Genomic DNA, 17,500 nt, shown 5'->3' with positions numbered 1-17,500 from the left:
GACATCAACTCTGAATATACATCGAAAGGACTGATGATGAATCTGAAGCTTCAATACTTGGCCCCCTGATGCGAAGAGCTGACTCATTAGAAAAGACCCTGATACTGGGACAGGTTTAAGGCAGGTGAAGGGGATAACAGAGGCTGCAATGGTTGGATGGCATCACCAACTTAATGAACTTGAGTTTGAGCAAACTCCCGGAGATGGTGAAGGACAGGGACGCCAGACGTGCTTCAGTCCATGGAGTCACAAGGGTCAGACATGACTGAGTGACTGAACACAAGAGGCAAGTCAGAAGTTACAGTCACCCTAGCTACATATTCTCCTAGACTTATTTCCTCCTCTTTTTGGTCCATCTTAGAAGAATGAGAAACTTTCAAACTTTCTTCAGAATCAGTGTTATTGAACTCAAGATTGACTGCTTCCCGCTGGAAAGCTAATACTCAATAGACAAGTGTTGGTTGGAAAGCAAAGCTTGTTTTACTCAACAGGCCAGCAACCTGGGAAGGTTGACTCTTGTCCAAAATCCAACTCTGAAAATTGTGCTTGACAATGAGTTTTTATTTTTTATTCTTTCATTTATTTCTATTAGTTGGAGGCTAATTACTTTACAATATTGTAGTGGTTTTTGCCATGCATTGACATGAATCAGCCATGGATTTACATGTGTTCCCCATCCTGATCCCCCCTCCCACCTCCCTCCCCATCCCATCCCTCTGGGTCTTCCCAGTGCACCAGCCCTGAGCACTTGTCTCATGCATCCAACCTGGGCTGGTGGTCTGTTTCACCCTTGATAGTATACTTGTTTCAATGCTATTCTCTCAGAACATCCCATGCTCGCCTTCTCCCAGAGTCCAAAAGTCTGTTCTGTACATCTGTGTCTCTTTTTCTGTTTCGCATATAGGGTTATTGTTACCATCTTTTAAAATTCCATGTATATACGTTAGTATACTGTATTGGTCTTTATCTTTCTGGCTTACTTCACTCTGTATAATGGGGTCCAGTTTCATCCATCTCATAAGAACTGATTCAAATGAATTCTTTTTAATGGCTGAATAATATTCCGTCGTGTATATGTACCACAGCTTCCTTATCCACTCGTCTGCTGATGGGCATCTAGGTTGTTTCCATGTCCTGGCAATTATAAACAGTGCAGCAATGAACATTGGGGTGCACATGTCTCTTTCAGATCTAGTTTCCTCAGTGTGTATGCCCAGGAGTGGTATTGCTGGGTCATATGGCAGTTCTATTTCCAGTTTTTTAAGGAATCTCCACACTGTTCTCCATAGTGGCTGTACTAGTTTGCATTCCCACCAACAGTGTAAGAGGGTTCCCTTTTCTCCATACCCTCTCCAGCATGTATTGCTTGTAGACTTTTGGATAGCAGCCATCCTGACTGGCGTGTAATGGTACCTTATTGTGGTTTTGATTTGCATTTCTCTGATAATGAGATGATTTGTTTGTTATTCAGAAGCGTGTTATTTAGCCTCCATATGTTGGAATTTTTAATAGTTTTTTTCCTGTAATTGAGATCTAATCTTACTGCATTGTGGTCAGAAAAGATGACTGGAATGATTTCAGTTTTTTTGAATTTACCAAGGCTAGATTTATGGCCCAGGATGTGATCTATTCTGGAGAAGGTTCCATGTGCACTTGAGAAAAAGGTGAAATTGATTGTTTTGGGATGAAATGTCCTATAGATATCAATTAGGTCTAGCTGGACCATTGTGTCATTTAAAGTTTGTGTTTCCTTGTTAATTTTCTATTTAGTTGATCTGTCCCTAGGTGTGAGTGGGATATTAAAGTCTCCCACTATTACTGTGCTTTTGTTGATTTCCCCCTTCATTCTTGTTAGCATTTGCCTTATATATTGCAGTGCTCCTATGTTGGGTGCGTATATATTTATAATTGTTATATCTTCTTCTTGGATTGATCCTTTGATCATTATGTAGTGTCCCTCTTTGTCTCTTTTCACAGCCTTTATTTTGAAGTCTGTTTTACCTGATGTAAGTATTGTGACTCCTGCTTTCTTTTGGTCTCCATTTGCATGGAATATTTTTTTCCAGCCCTTTACTTTCAGTCTGTATGTGTCCCTTGCTTTGAGGTGGGTCTCTTGTAGACAGCATATATAGGGGTCTTGCTTTTGTATCCATTCAGCCAATCTTTGTCTTTTGGTTGGGCCATTCAATCCATTTACATTTAAGGTAATTATTGATAAGAATGGTCCAGTTGCCATTTGCTTTGTTGTTTTGGGTTCACGTTCATACAACATTTCTGTGTTTCCTGTTGAGAGAAGATCCTTTAGCATTTGTTGAAGAGCTGGTTTGGTGGTGGTGAAATCTCTCAGCTTTTGCTTGTCTGTAAAGCTTTTGAATTCTCCTTCATATCTGAATGAAATCCTTGCTGGTTATAGTAATCTGTGTTGTAGGTTATTCTCTTTCATAACTTTAAGTATGCCCTGCCATTCCCTTCTGGCCTGAAGAGTTCCTATTGAAAGATCAGCTGTTATCCTTATGGGAATCCCCTTGTGTGTTATTTGTTGTTTCTCCCTTGCTGCTTTTAATATTTGTTCTTTGTGTTTGACCTTGTTAATTTGACTAATATGTGTCTTGGGGTGTTTCGCCTTGGGTTTATCCTGTTTGGGACTCTCTGGGTTTCTTGGACTTGGGTGGCTATTTCCTTCCCTATTTTGGGGAAGTTTTCAGCTTTTATCTCCTCGAGTATCTTCTCATGGCCTTTCTTTTTGTCTTCTTCTTCTGGGACTCCTATGATTCGAATGTTGGGGCATTTCACATTGTCCCTGATGTCCCTGGGGTTGTCCTCATTTCTTTTAATTCTTTTCTCTTTTTTCCTCTCTGCTTCATTTATTTCCACCATTTTATGTTCTACCTCACTTATCCTATCTTCTGCCTCCATTATTCTACTGTTGATTCCCTCCAGAGTGTTTTTGATCTCATTTATTGCATTATTCATTTTTAATTGACTCTTTTTTATTTCTTCTAGGTCCTTGTTAAACATTTCTTGCATCTTCTCAATCCTTGTCTCCAGGTCGTTTATCTGTAACTCCATTTTGTTTTTAAGATTTTGGATCATTTTAATTATCATTATTCTAAATTCTTTTCAGGTAGATTCCCTATGTCCTCCTCTTTTGTTTGGCTTCGTGGGCATTTTTCATGCTCCTTTACCTGCTGGGTATTTCTCTGCCTTTTCATCTTATTTAGATTGCTGGGTTTGGGGTGGCCTTTTTGTATTCTGGTAGTCTGTGGTTCCTTTTTATTGTGGAGGTTTCTCCCAGTGGGTGGGGCTGGGTGTTTGGCTTGTCGAGGTTTGCTGGTTAGAGAAGCTTGTGTCTGTGTCCTGGTGGGGGGAGCTGGATTTCTTTTCTCTGGAGTGCAATGGAGTGTCCAGTAGTGAGTTTTGAGATGGGTCTATGTGTTAGGTGTGACTTTGGGCAGCCTGTATGTTGATGCTCAGGGCTATGTTCCTGTGTTGCTGGAGAATTTGCGTGGTATGTCTTGCTCTGGAACTTATTGGTTCTTGGGTGGTGGTTGGTTTCAGTGTAGGTATGGAGGCTTTGGATGATCTCTTATTAATTAATGTTCTGTGTAGTCAGGAGTTCTCTGGTATTCTCAGGTTTTTGGCTTAATCCTCTTGCTTCTGGGTTTCAGTCTTATTCTTTCAGTAGCCTCAAGACTTCTCCCTCCATACAGCACTTATAATAAAACTTCTAGGTTAATGGTGAAAAGACTCTCCACAGTGAGGGACACCCAGAGAGGTTCACAGAGGTACATGAAGAAGAGGAGAGGGAGGGAGGAGATAGAGGTGAGCAGGAGGAGAAAAAGGGGGATTCAAAAGAGGAGAGACAGATCTAGGTTGTACTCTGTTCCCTAAGTGTTTTTCGCAGCCCAGAACAGTCACAGAGATTCACAGAATTGGATTGAGAAGAGAAGGGGGAGGGAGGAGATAGAGGTGATCTGGGGGAGAAAAAGGAGAATCAAAAGGGGGAGAGAGGGATCAAACCAGTAGTCACACTCCTGAGTAAAAATGGGTACTGAAGGTTGGATTCTTCAATGTCCACAATTGGTATCAAATACTGAAAAACAAAGATTAAAAATCTAGAGTAGAGGTTAGACTCTTAAAAATACAATAGTAAAAAACCACAAAAACAAAAAAATTTAAGACATATATATGGAGTTCCCTTTAAAAATAGGGTCTTTTTTTTTTTTTTTTTTGGCCAGGTTATAGTGAGTTATAAAAATGAAAATTAAGGAGTAATAGAGAACTTGAAAAAAAAAAGAAAAAAGAAAAGAAAAAAGTAAAAAAAAAAGAAAGAAAAAAAATTTTTTTAATTAAAAAAAATAGTAGTAAAAATATATCTAGGAATTTCTCTGGAGCTGTTGCGGGCAGTGTGGGTTCAGTGTCGGTTCAGTTTCAGATAGCCCCTCGTTCCAGCTTACACTTCTCGCTATCTATAGGCCCCTTCCAGTGTAGTCGGTGTTAACTACAGGGATTTTAATCTGTTGCACCTGTCACTTCTGAAGTGGTTCCCTTTGTTTCTTTGGCTGCTGTTTGCAGGTCTCTTCAGTGTCTAATTTCCGCCCTGACACTTGCCAGCGGAGGTGGTCTCTTGTTCAGGTTCATTTGTTCAGTCGTGCTGTGGGGAGGGGGGGCGCTGCAGACAAATGTCACTGGCCTTTGTGGGGAGCACTCGAGGTTTTCCGGACACACTGGGTTTGCCCCCGCTCGGGGCGGGTGTGTGCGCCTTCCCCGTCTACTCTTCTCAGGCTCCAGGCTGCTCTCCAGGGAGCGGGCCCTACGTTGCGTGCACTTCCTGGCCCTAAGGCGCTCAGATTCAGGTTTTCGGGTATTCCACAAAAGCACAGACTCGGTTGGGCCTGCGTTTTGTGCCTTCCCCGGTCAGAGCAGCTCAGGCAGCCAGGAGCTTGATGAGCGCACTCTCCCCGGGTGCAGGGCGCCTTCTCCCCTCAGCGGTCCCAGCCTCCTTTCTGGGCGTGCTGGTCGGGTGCGCCTTGTGTCAGTTCTGGGGAGCGGGACTCTAGCTGCGACCCTCCTGGCGGATGTCGACCATCCAGAATCTCAGGAAGTCTTTGGTTAGAAGCTGGAAACTTGTTTGCAGTTTGGTAGGGGATGCTGTCTCTGGGACCGAGTTTGCCCCCTCTCCCTTCCCCTCTTCCTCCTGCCTCTGGTGGGGAATGGGCCGGTCCGCCGCTGGCTAGCTCTTCTCTGGTATTTGCTCAGTCCTTCGTTCTGGGAACCGGCGGGTAGTGACTAAGTTTAGGGCTTTTCCCAACTTAATTCTTTATCTCTTGCTATCCCACAGTTGCTATCTCACGTTAGCTCCTTCCAATTACCCTCAGGGCATTTGGGCCTGGTCCTTACCCTAAGCACTGCCGCCCGCTTCTCTCCGTTCCGCCCCCACTTGCTGGTGGCAGATGCGAGTGTCTGGGGTACTTTTCTGCTGGGAGTTGCTTTTAGGCATGTAATCTGTGGGTTTTATTTATTTTTCCTCCCAGTTAGGTTGCCCTCCGAGATTTAAAAACTTCCCCCAGACCCGCCAGTGAGAGGGTTTCCTGGTGTTTGGAAACGTCCTCTATTAAGACTCCCTTCCCAGGATGGATCTCCGTTCCTAACTCTATTGTCTCTCTTTTTATCTTTTATATTTTGTCCTACCTCCTTTTGAAGACAATGGCCTGTTTTTCTGGGTGTCTGATGTCCTCTGCTAGTGATCAGAAGTTGTTTTGTGGAGTTTGCTCAGCATTCAAATATTCTTTCAATGAATTTGTAGGGGAGAAAGTGGTCTCCCCATCCTATTCCTCCACCATCTTAGTTCCCTCTTGCCTCTGACAATGAATTTTTAAAGGGAGAATCATTTGGTGATGGGATCAGAATAAACAACAACACCTGTGTGCAGACTGTCTTCTGACTGGCTGATGGTGAGGTAGCAGTGCACTGCTCCAGAAATCTCGTGCTCAGCCTGAGATTACCCTGTTCCACCTGGGGGGGGGGGGGAGGGGGACCTTAGTTCCTATAGAAAAACTCAAAGATGTTGCAAACAGTGGGAAAGACTGAGCAACAGAACTGAGCTGATTGCTTTGCATATTCCTTAAGGTGGGACCAGGACCTTCCCCCACAGTTGCAGTACTGTTTCTTGAGTGTTCAGCCTTTGTTTCTGCATTCCCTCCCTTCTACATTAAGTAATTTGAATCTGCCCTTTGGAATGCAGGGATGATCAAGGAAGCTGAATGAAGCCTATGTCCTATAAATAAAAAACGGGGACACAGAAAGGATTTGTACCTCTAAGGGTCCCCCGTGGTCTGGATTATGTTTCATCACTTTGAAATATGGAGGATTCTATAAGACTTACCTTCATTCTATCCAGTTCAAAACTATTGTGTAGTCTATAGCTGGACAACATTTCTATAGCTTCCTTTACATTTAAATATATTCAAAAAACTAAATTCCAGTCAGTAAAATATAGGAAAGAGTAATGAGCGTTATAAGCAATTCTAAGCTTATGCCATGAAAACAACTTTCTGCTTCTGGCCTGTGATGTACATACACACCATGGTTGTTTGAATTCATATGTTGCAGAAAGCAGAGCCACAAGACAGAAAGCCTGGGTGGGCCCTGTATTGGAGAGTTGTGCAACAATCAGTAAAACTAATTTTGGATTTTACATATGTGAGAAATAAACTTGTACTATGCCATTGAGATTTTATGCCATTGAGTTTATTTTTTACAGCAGATAAACTAGCATTATAATCACTTACATTATTTTAACTAATATATTGCACAAATATTAACCTCAAATATGTTAAAAACTTCCTTTCAATTTCTTGTTGAACTTTGGGCCCATCCAAAATAGAAACCTAGAATATGTAGTCAAGTACAGTGAGTACATTCTAAATATTATTTTTGAAATGGAGTGGATTGGATTGAATCGTGTTGAATTGGATTTAAATGAAATAAATTATACATAAAATGATAAGAAACTTAAGAGATGAAAAAGCTTTCTTCCTGCTGGAAGGAACATGAAAGTTTTCAGGGAGAAAGTGGCCTTTAAGCTGATATTAATACTTGGAGTTTAATTAATTTGCTGTGATGAAAGTGATGTTATAGGAAGAATAAATAGCATGAACAAATGACACATAAACAAGAGAAGACAGTTTAGTCTGACTAGGACATAGGGTCAGTCACTGAAAAAAAAAATGTTTTATTTATTTCAGTAGAGAAATATTTATTATTTTTTTATTTTTTTGTAGTTTATATATTTTTTTATCATTTTTTTATTAGTTGGAGGCTAATTACTTTACAATATTGTAGTGGTTTTTGTCATACATTGACATGAATCAGCCATGAGAAATATTTATTGAGCACCTATTCTGTCACATGACAAACCCATGAAGCAATAATTTAAGAAAATACTATATACAATAAGGCAGACATATATAATACATCCTGTGAGAGCACAGAGAAATAACCCTCAAAGGAGACTAGAGTAAGTTTCAAAAATAGGTAAATTCATCACGCCCTAAAGAGCATTGAAAGCTTCACTTGCCCATCATTGTGTAACCCACTGGAAACCACTGATGAGTTATTGTTTTGATCCTTGAGTGATGATCAATGAGCCTGGATATTGCCTTATAAATAGTTGGCAGTCATCAAATAATTTTACAGGGGCCATGAAAGACACAAGTAGAGCACCGCTTTAGGAAGAGGTGCCTTAATAGTGGGCCAGCTGTGGGGGCAGCTTCACGGAGCATCGAGACAAAAAGCCCTGTGATTAGGCCTCTGTGACTGCCCATTAACTCACTGCTGAGGGCCTCTGACTAGGTAGTATAAATGTGTAGGAAAGTGGATCAGAGCTACAGCAGAAGAATTGATGTCTTAATTCCTTGGGTATTGGAGGTGAGCATAGATCAATATGGATTACTGTCAGCAGTGAGTAACAGAAAATACCAATAATGTTTATTTCTCTTTTCTAAGGGTAGTCCTTCCAGCTCTGTCTATCTTGTTATTGGAAATGAGGCTTAAGCTTCATAGTTAAGAATGGCTACTTGAGCTCTTCATAACATGTCCACATTATAGAATCCTGGAAGAGATGTGAAGAGGCATACCTCCTCCTGTAACATTTCCTGGATGTCCTGCACACTAACATCTCATTGGCCATAACTTAGTCTCATGTCCACACCTAGCTAAGGAAGTTAAGAAAGTGTAGTCTTTATTCTGAGCAGTCAATATACCTTACTAAAAACCAAGACTTCTCTTGTTAAGGAAGAAGAGGAAAATGAATTATTAGCACTGCTTTTGTCACAGGGGCAAAAGACTTATAATTGTGAACTTCTGGAAAATAGCACTGCTTTTACCTAATGGACTGCTAGAAAAGTTGGATAGAACTGGAATGAAAAATCCAGGTGAGGAATATAAATATTTAATTTATCTTTATTGAAATAGTGGCTGAGAGGTGGGCTTCTCTGGTGGCTCAGTGGTAAGGAATCTGCCTGCCAATGCAGTAAATACCAGTTTGATTCCTGGGTTGGGAAGATCTGCAGAAAGAAATGAGTACCCACTCCAGTATTCTTGCCTGGGAAATCAAATGGACAGAGGAGCCTAGTGGGCTACAGTTCATGGTGTCACAAAAAAGTTGGATACAACTTAATGACTAAACAACAAGCTGAGATATGTAGGATGAGCAAATCTTTCCAGCTTTCCAGATAATTCAGGTTTTAAGCTTTTTTTTTTTTTTTTTTTGTCTTTTTACTTAAATACTGGAACTCTGGTTTGGTTCATCTGCACAACTCAGATATGCTCATAATTCACTGTTTCCACCATTTATAAAGTATGTGACAGTGCCTGTCATGTAGTATATGATCAATAAACACCGAGTAGGTCAGAATCCGAAAGAAGGATGATATGTTGAGCTGATGGTATATGTAGGGGGGAAAAAAAAAGTTGTTAAAACCATCTTGCCAGTTCCTAAGAATTACATCTGATCTTATTTCCCACCACACTAATTGATTCTAGTGGGTCATTTTGTCTGCTTTTCCTGCATCCCCATTGGACATTGGGCTTTGTCCCAGCAAATAACATAAGTTCCCTTCATAAGTTTCCTGAATCAGTTCTTTTCCCACTTCGACTTCTGTTCCACAGGTTTCTTGGTGACAATACTTTGACTTGAAAATGCCACGAGTGGTTTCAGGGGCTTTTGAACTCTCCTTGGGTCAGGAAGGTCTATTTTTAACTTCTGTGAGTTGGCTCAGGATCTGGAGAATGAAGTGTGCAGATACTGCTTCTTCAAGATATCATATCATTTCTTTCTTTTTTTTTTTTTAAATTTCAACCCGATTCAAGTAAAATTATGTTCTAGTTTCTGTTTTTTGAACAACTTTCTACTTGGTGTCATATGCCAGATTCCTTTTCTGCCTTTTGGTTGCAGTGCCCCAGACCTCCCCCTCTTTCTCCCATGCCATACCACCAACTATTAACATCAAATAAAAGCAATAGATGTTATATTGTAAGCACAAAGTATCATATTGACATTCTTTTGACAGCCTTTCAAGGTAGTTGTTACCAATTTTTAGATAAGAACACTGGATGTTCTGTGGGTTTTTTGTTTGTTTGTTTTGTTTTTTGTTTTTGAGAATTTGAAATATGAAATTATTTGCTCAAAGTGACACAAAATTTGGTAGTAAATTTAAATTCAATTACAGGTTGCTTTGTATCTTCCATTATTTCACACTGCTTTTCAAAAGATACCAAAAAGTCTGCTTATTTCCTTTCTTTTCATTTGACTAAGCCTTCCTAAATTCAAGCTGAAGATAGAAATGAGGAGATTTTAGTTTCATTAAAAGCTATTGGTTGTGATTGGAAATTATGTGTGAAATGAGATTAATCCCATAATCAACTAATTCATTGGTTTTAGAAATTATCAATAGTTTATCAACTGTGGTTTAAGAATTGATTTATTATGTTAATTCTCTTTTAGTATTCTGAATACAGCACATACCTTCTCCTTATTCCTGTGACTTCTGGGACGCCAGGTGAATCTGGGCATGGACTTGAAACTTTTGGGTCTGAAGTTTCTTCTATCTGTTTTAAAACGTGAATAGATTTTACTACCAAATTGGTCTATAATATTTATGGGCAATACATCTATACCTGATTTCAAGATGATAAATAATAGTAATAAAGTAAAGTACAAACTGTGTCTTCAGTTTGATGAAATATTCATCTCATCAATTTATGACAGAAGAGAATCATTCATTAGATAGAGTTATAATACTTCTTGATACAATACTTCTTGCCTATTTTTCAGAAGTCAAAATTATGTTTAAATGGATTAGTATTGTTTTATCATTATTTGTCTGAAATTTCCTCAATATTTCCTTAAAAAATAATCATTGGCATTACTATGGCAATGCAAATTGCTAAACATTTTTTTTTATAAAGTAATTTAACAAGTGCGCTTATGCATTCATTGTTCTTTGACTCTGATTTTGTTATACTGTCTCAAAGAAAGGTTCTTAAAGAGGGAGATCAGTGGACACTCTGGAACTGAAAAAAGATAATTGCAGTATTCAAACAATAAAAATGGTCAGTAGACAGGGAATCACTGGGAAGTCATGGCATGTTTACTAAAATAAATATTATATGCACATTAAAAATAAGAATAGAGAAAATAACACATGACACAATGTTGGGTGAAAGAAGCAGAAAAGAAAATTATAGCCACACTTACACAGATTAGAGCTGATCTTTTTATCCCCTTTCATTTGCATTCTGCTATTGTTACTATTTTAGTTACATGGTTCTTAAAATCTAGAGACTATTTAACATTAAACTTATTTTAGAGTAAGGAAATGGCAACCCACTCCTTTATTCTTGCTCAAGAAATCTCACTGGATAGAGGAGCCTAGCAACCTGCAGTCCATGGGGTCACAAAGTAGTCTGACACAATTTAGTGACTAAACAACAACAAATATGGGGAGGAGTCTGAGGGGTGGGTATTCCTAACAAACTTGTGAATAGCATTTCTGAATGGTGCTTTACATGTCTTTCTCTCTTCCTAGATTTATTAAACAAATATTCACTAAAACTGTGCCCAATGCACCTATTATATGAGTTGCATTATAGTAGACAAGGCACAACATTTGCACTTGAGATAGTTTTAATTTGCTTAAGGAGACAGGGATATAGGAAAATCACAGACTAGAAATATGTGAAGAAATTTTTGCAGCCATGAGAAGACATGAATCCTAGATGCCATCCTTGAACAGAAGAAGGACAATAGACTAAAACTATAGGGAATCTGAATAAAGTGTGCATGCATGCCAAGTCACTTCAGTCATGTCCAACTCTTTGCAACCCTATGAACCATAGCCCACCAGGCTCCACTGTCCATGGGATTCCACTGTCCATACTGAAGTGGATTGCCATGATCTCCTCCAGGGAATCTTCCTGACCCAGGAATCGAACCCACATCTTTTATGTCTCATGCATTGGCAGGCTGGTTCTTTACTACTAGCACAACCTGGAAAACCCAAATATATTGTGGACTTTAGCTAATAATAATTTTTCAACACTAGTTTATTAATATTGATAAATGTAGTAATGAAGTATGTTAGTAATAAAGGAGATGAGAATGTGATATATATAGGAACTCTGTACTATATTTGCAATGTTTCTATTAATCTACAAGTTCAAGAACAAGGATAGAGAGGGGGAAGAAGATAAGAAGACAGAAAAGAGAGAGAAGTAAAATAGTCAAAAGAATGGCATGAGGCCACTATTTTCTCTCCTTTATCTTTGTTTTTAACTAACTTAAGTGACCTCTCCCTCTCAATTTAATTTTGTATTTTCCTCCTTGGTTTAACTTATAAATATTGAACATCTTAGAACTCTATTCTGTGTCCCTCTGGCCTCTCTCTACATATTTTCACTTCCTTCTTGGTGACCTCTTCTAAACCTATGGTTTTAAATATCATTTATATGTCAAAGAGTCATAAATGTATGTCTTGTCTTGATCTCAGAACACCTTTTATATCCAACTGCCTACTTAACATCTCCCCATAATTGCTCATTAGCCTTCTCAAACAGAGCTCTTTACTTTACATTTCAAAGCTACTCTTCCTTTAGTATCCCTTGTAATCTCAATAACTATCAATATCTAGTCACTCAGGCCTAAAGCAGTAGAAGCTATCCTTGATCTATGGTCTTTAACTTCCTTCATTCTACTCATCAGCCAGTCATATCACTCTTACTCTAAAATATACAGAGAAATAAAATATGTATATATTTTATATAATGTGTGTGTGTGTGTGTATAGTCCATTCACTTCTATTTTCACTAGTATTATGCTAGTTGACTAGAGTAGGAAATGGCAACCCACTCCAGTATTCTTGCCTGGAAAATTCAATGGACAGAGGAGCCTGGTGGGCTACAGTTGCAAAGAGTTGGGCACAACTGAGTGGGTGCGTGTGCACACACACAGACACACACACACGCACACACACACACACGCACATGCTAGTTGAAACCACCATCTTCTTTCTCCTGGACTACTACCTAAATCATTAGGACTCATCTGCACCCTTTCTTCCCATATGTTGACTATGGTTCAAACACAATGACCACTTTTATGTTTCTGGGAAAAGCTACACACACTTGCTTTCTTAGGATCTTTTAATCCCCCTGAAATGTTATAGAAAATGATTTTCTGGAGGCCAGATCTTTTTTTGTTGTTATTTAAATCTTAGATTAAGTATCAAAATCTCAAAAGCCATCATTATTATACCATCTAATGTGTCTTTCTGCATGCTAAGTTACTTCAGTAATGTCTGACACTTTGCGACCCTATGAACTGTAGCCCGCCATGCCCCTCTGTCCCTGGGATGCTCCAGTCAAAAATACTAGAGTGGGTTGCCATTTCCTCATCCAGCAGATCTTCCCAACCCAAGGATTGAACCTGCATCTCCTGAGTCTCCTGCATTGGCAGGCAGATTCTTTACCACTGTTGCACCAGGGAAGTGCATTCTGTGTTACCTCACCTTCTTTACTGTACCACAAAGTGCTTTCCTCTATTAGTGTTCTTCTTATAGTTAAGCTCAGTTTGTTTGCTGTTATCTGTCTCCTTCCAGGAGAACATAAGTTCTTGTACAATAGACTTTGTGTTCTTGATGCTTATAATTCTGCCTGATAGTCATAGGTACTCACCAAATGTTTACTGAATTAATGAAAGTGACAAATAATGCTGGAGAAGCTGAAGATGAACGGTTATATGAAGACCTACAAGACCTTCTAGAACTAAAACCCAACAAAGATGTCCTTTTCATTATAGAGGACTGGAATGCAGAAGTAGGAAGTCAAGATCTACCTGGAGTAACAGGCAAATTTGGCCTTGGAGTACAGAATGAAGCAGGGCAAAGGCTAATAAGAGTATTGCCAAGAGAACACATTGGTCATAGCAAACACTCTCCTCCAACAACAAGAAAACACTACACACGGACATCACCAGATGGTCTACGCTGAAATCAGATTGATTATATTCTTATGCAACCAAAGATGGAGAAGCTCTATACAGTCAGAAAAAAGCAAGCAAACAAACAAACAAACAAAAAAACTGACTGGGAGCTGACTGTAGCTCAGATCATGAACTCCTTATTGCCAAATTCAGACTTAAATTGAAGAAAGTAGGGCAAACCACTAGACCATTTAGGTATGACCTAAATCAAATCCCTAATGATTATACAGTAGAAGTGAGAAATAGATTCAAGGGATTAATTCTGATAGACAGAGTGCCTGAAGAATTATAGACAGAGGTTCATGACATTGTACAGGAGGCAGGGATCAAGTCCATCCCCAAGAAAAAGAAATGCAAAAAGGTAAAATGGTTGTCTGAGGAGGCCTCACAAATAGCTGTAAAAAGAAGAGAAGCAAAAGGAAAATGAGAAAAGTAAAGATATACCCATCTGAATGCAGAATTCCAAAGAATAGCAAGGAGAGATAAGAAAGCCTTCATCAGTGATCATCGCAAAGAAACAGAGGAAAACAATACCATGGGAAAGACTAGAGATCTCTTCAAGAAAATTAGAGATACCAAGGGAACATTTCATGCAAAAATGGGAAAAATAAATAATAGAAATGGTATGGACCTAACAGAAGTAGAAGATATTAAGAGGTGGCAAGGTAAATAGAACTATACAAAAAAGATTTTCATGACCCTGATCATCATGATGTGTGATCACTCACCTAGAGCCAGACATCCTGGAATGCGAAGTCAAGTGGGCCTTAGGAAGCATCACTATGAACAAAGCTAGTGGAGGTGATGGAATTCCAGTTGAGCTATTTCAAACCCTATAGGATGATGCTGAGAAAGTGCTGCACTCAATATGCCAGCAAATTTGGAAAACTCAGCAGTGGCCACAGGACTGGAAAAGGTCAGTTTTCATTCCAATCCCAAAGAAAGACAATGCCAAAGAATGCTCAAACTACCACACAACTGCACTCACCTCACATGCTAGCAAAGTAATGCTCAAAATTCTCCAAGCCAGGCTTCAACAGTATGTGAACCATGAACTTCCAGATGTTCAAGATGGTTTTAGAAAAGGCAGAGGACACAGACATCAAACTGCCAACATCTGTTGGATCATCTAAAAAGCAAGGGGGTTCCAGAAAAATATCTACTTCTGCTTTATTGACTATGCCAAAGCCTTTGACTGTGTGGACCACAATAAACTGTGGAAAATTCTTCAATAGATGGTAATAATAGACCACCTGACCTGCCTCCTGAATAAAATGTATGCAGGTCAGGAAGCAAGAGTCAGAACTGGACATGAAACAACGGACTGGTTCCAAATCGGGAAAGGTGTACCTCAAGGTATTGTCACCCTGCTTATTTAACTTATATGCAGAGTGCATCATGAGAAATGCTGGGCTGGATGAAGCAAAAACTGGAATCAAGATTCCTGGGAGGAATATCAATAACCTCAGATATGCAGATGACACCACCCTTAGGGCAGAAAGCAAGGAGTGACCAAAGAGCCTCTTGATGAAACTGAAAGAGGAGAGTGAAGAAGTTGACTTAAAACTCAACATTCAGGATACTTAAGATCATGGCATCTGGTCCCATCACTCCATGGCAAATAGATGAGGCAATAATGGAAACAATGACACACTTTATTTTTTTGAGCTTCAAAATCACTGGAGATGTTGACTGCAGCCATGAAATTAAAAGACACTTGCTGCTTCGAAGAAAAGTTATCACCAACCCATACAGCATATTAAAAAGTAGAGGCAGTACTTTGCCAACAAAGGTCCGTCTAGTCAAAGCTATAGTTTTTCCAGTAGTCATGTATGGATGTGAGAGTTGGACTGTAAAGAAAGTTGAGCACCGAAGAATCGATGCTTTTGAACTGGGTTGTCGGAGAAGACTCTTGAGAGTCCCTTGGACTGCAAGGAGATCCAACCAGTCCCTTCTAAAGGAAATCCATCCTGAATATTCATTGCAAGGACTGATGCTGAAGCTGAAACTCCAATAATTTGTCCACGTGATGTGAAGAACTGACTCATTTGAAAAGACCCTGATGCTGGGAAAGATTGACGGCGGGAGGAGAAGGGAACAACAGAGGATGAGATGGTTGGATGGCGTTACCGATTCAATGGACATGAGTTTGTGTAAACTCCGGGAGTTGGTGATGGACAGGGACCCCTGGCATGCTGCAGTCCATGGGGTTGCAAAGAGTCAGACACGACTGAGAGACTGAACTGAACTGAATGTTCTGAAATTCAGGGAGATGAGGGATTGCAGTAGGCGGGGTCGGGACAGGGGGAAGGTACATCAAAAGTGTGGAGAGAACAATAAATGTGGTATTTGTCGTATCCTTGGGAACAGCAGGTAGACAGAAATTTTGTTAAGATCATAAGATCAGAATGAATGGCCACTGTAGTGATTCTAGAATACCAGCTTCAGAATAAATGATGTTAAGGACTTTCCTTTTCTTAATTTTCAACTTCAGGTACCTTTGAGCCTTTTAACTATGATCTCATTTTAAGCCTTTTGAGTAAAAGTGATATAGGCTGCTCCACCACTTTTTTTTAAATTTCTTTATTTCTTAATGCAAATTTTTATTTCAGCCCTGCTTGGGTCTGGACCAAAGTATAAGGTGATTCTAAATTATATCTATCTTCTGTGGTTGGAACTGCCACAAGAAAGAGAATAAAATCGAAATAGTTTTTTCCTTACTATCAAAAGAAAGACCTTGGATATGTGTATTTCCTTATCTGGTAGTGATGACAGTTTTCATTGTCAACCCCCCTGCCCCCCTCCCTTTTTTTTTTTTTTTTTTTTTATTAATTGCCTTGATTTTTCCCAGGGCCTTGTCGCACATCAAGTAAAGATCCCAATCCATAGCTAAAGAAAAGTGGAGAACACAGCAGAAGCTAAAATTGCTTTCTGTTCACATGTTTGCTCTGAGAAATTCTTAATCAGCTCTTCACCCACTGGAAGTCAGATGGAAGCAACCGCAAGATGACTATTGAGGATCTTCTTGTGAAAGGCACTCAGTCATGTCTGACTCTTTGCGACCCCATACAGTCTATGGAATTCTCCTGGCCAGAAGGCTGGAGTGCATAGCCTTTCCCTTCTCCAGGGGATCTTCCCAACCCAGGGATTGAACCCAGGTCTCCTGCATTAAGGGCAGATTCTTTGCCAGCTGAGCCACCAGGGAAGCATTAAAATGGAAATGCAGTACTTCTCTTGTTTCCCTAGCTCAGATAAACCCCTATAGTACTACAGTAGAACTTTAAATGAGTTGCCTTTTAAATGTACTGCCCTGTCTTTCCAAATTGCCAATTTAAATGGGAATTTAGGAACATATTATGTGAAAGCCTTTGTTTTCTTCAATTCTAATCTGTACCTATCATGTTTTGTATTTGATATCATCCAATGAGCCCTGATTAGGCTGACTGATTTTTGCATGGTGAATTTGGATCATTCTCAATGCATGTCAAAGAAAGCTAACAAAAACTGTGCAGTTCCATCATAAGAGACTTGATTCAGATGCTCTGACTGTCTTGCGGCCTGCTAAAATCTTATATAATGCCACATCTTAATGGATAAGTAGCTGAAGAAACAATGAATGGAAAGGGACAGAGGTCAAAGTGTTTTGCAATTCTCTTGATATAACAGAGTCTTTCAGTTTTGCTTTTGTCAGTTGCAACATTTTTAATTATTCAGGGGCTCCCTTTTGCTCCTTTTTAAATGGCATTTCTTGAATTGATTCTTCAGTCAGACTGATAGGTCTTCCTTATATAGATGTATGTGTGTACTTGTGTAGGGGGCAGGTTAAAAAAAAGAGGTGAGTTAGAGATAAGTGATGGGAAATTCAAATAGGCATAAATACATCCTTACTATTTCTCTTCAGTAGAAATATCCTGAGTGTTTTTTAAAATAAAACTTTATGACAGTATCTTTACAGGTTAA

At 39.5% G+C, this 17,500-nt stretch overlaps 1 protein-coding gene across 3 annotated transcripts in view; it reads left to right on the top strand.

The window, feature by feature from the left end:
• Nucleotides 1-17,500, top strand: part of CA10 (carbonic anhydrase 10) — an 821,067-nt gene that overhangs the window by 102,018 nt on the left and 701,549 nt on the right. The gene's annotated exons all lie outside the window — the stretch shown is intronic.

This window comes from Cervus elaphus, chromosome 5 (assembly GCF_910594005.1).
Source record: "Cervus elaphus chromosome 5, mCerEla1.1, whole genome shotgun sequence".
In the NCBI taxonomy this organism is placed as follows: Eukaryota; Metazoa; Chordata; class Mammalia; order Artiodactyla; family Cervidae; genus Cervus; species Cervus elaphus.
This window is presented reverse-complemented; position numbering and strand designations above follow the sequence as displayed.